The sequence below is a fragment of the Calonectris borealis genome, chromosome 4 (genome assembly GCF_964195595.1).
Source record: "Calonectris borealis chromosome 4, bCalBor7.hap1.2, whole genome shotgun sequence".
Lineage (NCBI taxonomy): Eukaryota > Metazoa > Chordata > Aves > Procellariiformes > Procellariidae > Calonectris > Calonectris borealis.
The window spans coordinates 80519404-80524393 of NC_134315.1; the positions used below are offsets into that span (position 1 = coordinate 80519404).

Below are 4990 nucleotides of genomic sequence, written 5' to 3' on the forward strand. Positions count from 1 at the left end.
TTGAAAATAATGTGAGTTATCACCAAAGCAGATGGTGCATAACAGTAACTATAAGTTATTTTTCCAGAAATAACCATTTTTAGCAGATATGTCCAAAGAAGTGAGGAAGAACAACTAGGTAGTTCCATCACAAAGAGCGGCCAAAGTGAGCTGTTTAGTGATGATCAGAACACACTCTTCTGGACTAACATCCTTACATATTGCTGAAGCATACTAGTGATGTTAATACTTAGCCTGTGCGGAACAAAACAAAGCAAAAAGGTGCTACAGTGTGCAGTGAGAGGCAGTGAACCCAAAGTTGTAACACGGGAGAGTCTAAGTATAAGGGAGAACTTCTTTCATCTGAGGGAGGACAAACACTGGCAGAGGTGTCCAGGAAACTAGGAGCTTCGGTCCTTGGAGATGTTCAGAGCTGGATAGGCCCTGAGGATTCCCATCTAGGTGGTATTGCTTTGACGGTTGGGATTGGACTAAATGCCTTTCAGAGGTCCCTTCACAGCTGAATTATTCTGAGTCTGTGATGAATAAATATTTGTATGCTAAATTTCTCAGTAATACTTGGTGACATGCAAGTCACTGGTGTTGAATGAAAGGGAATGGACTTGGATGTTTATGCATTCAGTCTGATAAGAGGAATCTGCGTATGGCCTTTGAGCAAATTGTACAGTAAATCTGGCATTAGGGCTCAGAGAATTAGATAAAAAATACATATGATGTAAAATGTTTCTTCAATATAAACTCCCACTGGAGTGGGATCCAAAATGTTGCAGTGCTTTTGATGCACTAAGTTTCGGCAAGCAGAGTTTATGTTCATCAGGGCAGCATCTGTCCAACCCTTCCTTATTCCATTCTGCATCATGTATCATTTGTCCTCCCACAGCTGTCATAAACGTGGCATAAAGTTGGCATAAACTCCATGTCATCTGTTCTGGCAGTTTTCAGAGAAATTTAATCCTCTTCTCACATCTGATCTTGATTGTGTTTAAACTGCTGTGTGATCCAGGACTACATGGATTATGCAACCACAACCTGATTGTACTTGGCCATGTTCTTTGAATAGGTTTATTGTGAACTCTTCATCTTTATGATGTAAAGCCCAAAATATGTTACAGGAAAAGTCTTTGAATGTGAACCAGAGTCAATAATAAACAGTCATTAATCTTTGAAGATTGCTTATAAAAATGGAGTATGTGTTTGGGCAAAAATTCCCTTTTTTTACTTATAAATAAACTTCCATATTTTCACTTAGACGAGCTGGTGAGCGTTGTCTGCTTTTTCTGCAAGAAGAAATTGGTGTTTTAAGGGGTGGCGTTTAGATGAAAGCAGAAGAGAGATTCATTATGAATGCTGAGTTTGATAGATGATTACTTGGGAAGAAAGGAAGGCAACTTTTAAAAATGTATTCTAGAGTTCAGGTAAGTCTGCTTACTCATCTGAACAGACTCAGTTTCAGTTAATTGTAAACAAATAAATGATGGTGTTTCACTGCCTATAATTTTAAAACTTGAGACAAATCTAATAAATGAATGGGTTGGTTGTATTTTGATGTTTTTATCTGTTTGATTGCGCTATTCTCATTTTTGCATTGGCAAGTCTACTACCATAAGTCATTAAATAATGATAACTGAGTACTTAATTTGTTAAAATATTGCACAAGAATTTTTCTAAACTATTAAGGAAGTTGATTAGTCTATATCTATTATTTTAGCAAATATTGTTTTAAATAACTAAAATAATTGATTTTTACCTTAGGAGGGGTATTGGCATATTGTTTTGTTAACATAGCTCAAGAATCTATTGTTGAGAATATTCTTTTTTTTTTTTTCTAGTGTAGTTTTTGAGGATTGCTCCATACCTCTTGGTGGCAGCAGACCTTTGATGCTCATCAATGGAGAAATGATATAGATGATGAAGAGTCTTTGTTCAGTCCAGATGTGTTAGGATTGCATGACAAGTGCCTGTTCCTAGTGTCCAGCTGATGATAATGGGAAAGAAGCCTGCATATAAAAATAGCTAGTACCTTCATGGAGTGTCCAAGGCAACATGGCAGTAGGTGAACTTAGAATGGTGTGTTTAGAAGCACTTCATAAATGTATTTTAAAGAGGGGAAGAAAAAGAAGGCAAGTCCATCTCTGTAGTGCCTGCTGGTCATGGAATTGTGGACTGGAGAAAAAGGGGTAAAGGGAGCAGGAAAGAAGGGTAGGTTTTAGTGTGTTACTTGTATTCCTCAGTCTGATAATCTAATGCAGTGATGATCAATTATTTAATCTAAAGGCTGAACGTGCATCAAACCAGTTATGGATTCACAGTAAGTTCTCAGGAGTAGTTTCATTAATTCTTCTCTATATTACTCGAGTGATGCCAAGATTGTGATAAGAATAATCTCAGGATAATGAAGTTTTCGCTAGAGTGAAGTCAGAATAGAGACTGTAGGTCCTTGCTGGGGACTCTGCTTCTCTACCAGGGTCGAAGAGAATGAGAAGATGAACACATGTTCCCAGGTGCCTGCTCTTGGCTCAGTAACTAGCTTACTTTCAGACTTGCAGGGAAAAAAAGCCAAAGTTTTGGTTCCTAATACTAATATTTGTGTTTTCCTGTGATAAAATTATTCTTGAGACATTCTTGAAAGGTAAAAGCTGGACATGTTGCTTTGGTAATAGAGCTATAGACTTAACTTCTCCTTCTTGCAATTTATGATTCAAGCTGCTTTCAGCGCTTTGAGAAGTTTGTGTGAAACAGTGTACTCTTCTAGAAAATTAGGTCTAGAGAAAAGGGAATGATTCTGTAGCTGGCATGGAAGCTAATCTGTTTGGTATCAAATAAGTGACTAAGGATGGAATGCACATCACAACTCATTTTCTCAATGTAAATGTTTCAGGTATATGTTTTGTCAGAACTCCAGAACTTGGTATGGAGTACCACACTGTAAAGCTGTAAAATATTTCCTAACTACATATAATCTGTAAGTACAACCATTGTCTATTTTTAGTATGAAAATCTACATGAGTATCTGTGTCTTATATTGTAACATTGGGTCTGCTGACTATGAATAACCCACATAAAGTTTTCTTTGTCCTAAGTCACTTTTGATAGCTTTACACAACTATTTTCTGTGGAGCAATAGTATATGAGGATGCAGATACTTATGTCCAGTCTCTTCCCTTCCCATCTTGCTCCCTTATAATGGACTTCAGAACTGCCTTAGAGTAAAGGTACTATAATGCATTCAAGTTTAAGATATAAAAAGCACGTGACCGTTCAGTTTTCAGTTTAAATATGAATTAAAATCTGTGGATGCAGTGGTGTACATGACATCTAAAAATTTGAGTTTTGCATATGTCCTCTTGTTAGATGTGTTGTAACCCAGGTGAAGTACTGTATTAATGGAAGTGAAGAATAAGCAGAGGAGAAGAAATTCTTTTATGTTGTAACATGCTGGAGCACAGATATGTGTCTGGATCTATTCAGCATGCTTGTTTTGTGTCCTGAGGGATGTTCTTACTGATGTAGAATGCTGGAAAGAAAGCATTGAGCCTGTGGTGGCTATTGGAAATGAAAAATAAAATGGACATTTTCTTTTTTTAAATTTTGAAAAAAAACCTTTTCATTTTAATCCTCTTGTGCCTGATGTTATTAAGTGTAAACTCATTCGTTCTCTCTGTTGATTTTATGTACTGATGTCAAGCTATGCTCTTTTAAATGCTTGTTTTCTTACCCTGTATGGCAAACTTCTAATTACGTACCCAGTGTAGGATTACAACCATTAGTATTCAGATGTTAACTCCACACAGTATCGTTCAAACTGAAGTACATTAGTGTCAAACTGTTAAATATTATTCAGAGGAGCTGTCTGACAAGTTTGACAGTACTTACTCATCAGTGGTTTACTAGCACTGCACTTACCTGCTTGATTAAAAAAAAAAAAAAACAGACCTAATGCCTTCCCCCCCCGCACCACTGTAAGTAAAGTTAATAGTACAATCAAGTGAGTATATGTCACTTGCTGATAATGCTATAGATCAACTGTCAAATTCCAAAGCTGAATTAGCAGAATTATTAAAATTTGATAGACTTTTTCAGTGGCAAGGATTTGAGATTACAAACTGGCAGCTCCTGTCCTTACCAGGTTCTCAAATGTCCATTTCCTTTTGAGTGCGACAGAATGTTTTAGTTTGCTAACAAAATCCCTTTTTGATTTGACAGATGACAGGTAGCTTCTCCAACGCAACCCAAAGAAGAAAGTCTACATCAAAAAAAAAAAAAAATCAGGTGGGTTTTCCTACAGAGGTTAATATGGTAGGGAAGCCTTAAAAACAGCATTTCTGTGAAATTTTGAGACACTTTTATCTGAGGTTAGTGCTAACATGTACCTGCTGTAGTGAGGAGCCATGAATGTTCTTGGAACTTGCACAAACACAAACCCCAAAGTACTGCATGACATCAAGTTCAAAAAATGAAATTTGAACATTTGAGGTTTACAGTGTCTTGTTGCAGATACTAAATTTGCGTGTTGCGTGTTTTAAAAGTATGGCCTTCTTGACTTTCTTCTCCAGCAGAGAGCGCAGTCACCTTTCTTGTAGCTACTCAATAAAAGAAAAAAACCCAAAGTAATAAAAGAACACCTATGAAAAAGTCAAGAATGAGTTTCTTACCCTCCCCTTCTCTATGCTTCTGATGACTTTTTCCAGTTCACATAGTTGCCTAATGCTTTGCTTGTTCCTTTTCTTCACTTCTAGACTTTATTTTCTTCCCTTCAGTGGGTGTGAGCCATTGATCACTAGTTTTAATGGTCACAGAGAATAGGTTTTGTTTCCTTTCCTGCTTTGTGGCAGATGCTTGTAAAGTGGTGGCAGCAGGTAAAGCAATGAGGAGAAGATGTATTTTCAACTTTGTGTCTTTAACCCCTCTTTTCTCAAGTAAGTTCATTGTATTAAGTTGTGGTGTTTACATCCATTTAATGTTAATTATTTTTATGTCTCTTAATTTTTGA

The 4990-nt window shown here is 36.7% G+C and overlaps 1 long non-coding RNA gene across 2 annotated transcripts; it reads left to right on the plus strand.

The window, feature by feature from the left end:
• The first annotated feature begins 1553 nt into the window (after positions 1-1553).
• On the plus strand, positions 1554-4651 carry LOC142082514 (uncharacterized). 2 transcript variants are annotated; one of them, XR_012673716.1, is made up of 3 exons: positions 1554-2199; positions 2879-2962; positions 4204-4651. It is a non-coding gene; the product is annotated as an uncharacterized LOC142082514 (long non-coding RNA). The 2 variants fall into 2 exon arrangements; XR_012673715.1 differs by having other exon boundaries at positions 1554-2049.
• Positions 4652-4990: the final 339 nt, after the last annotated feature.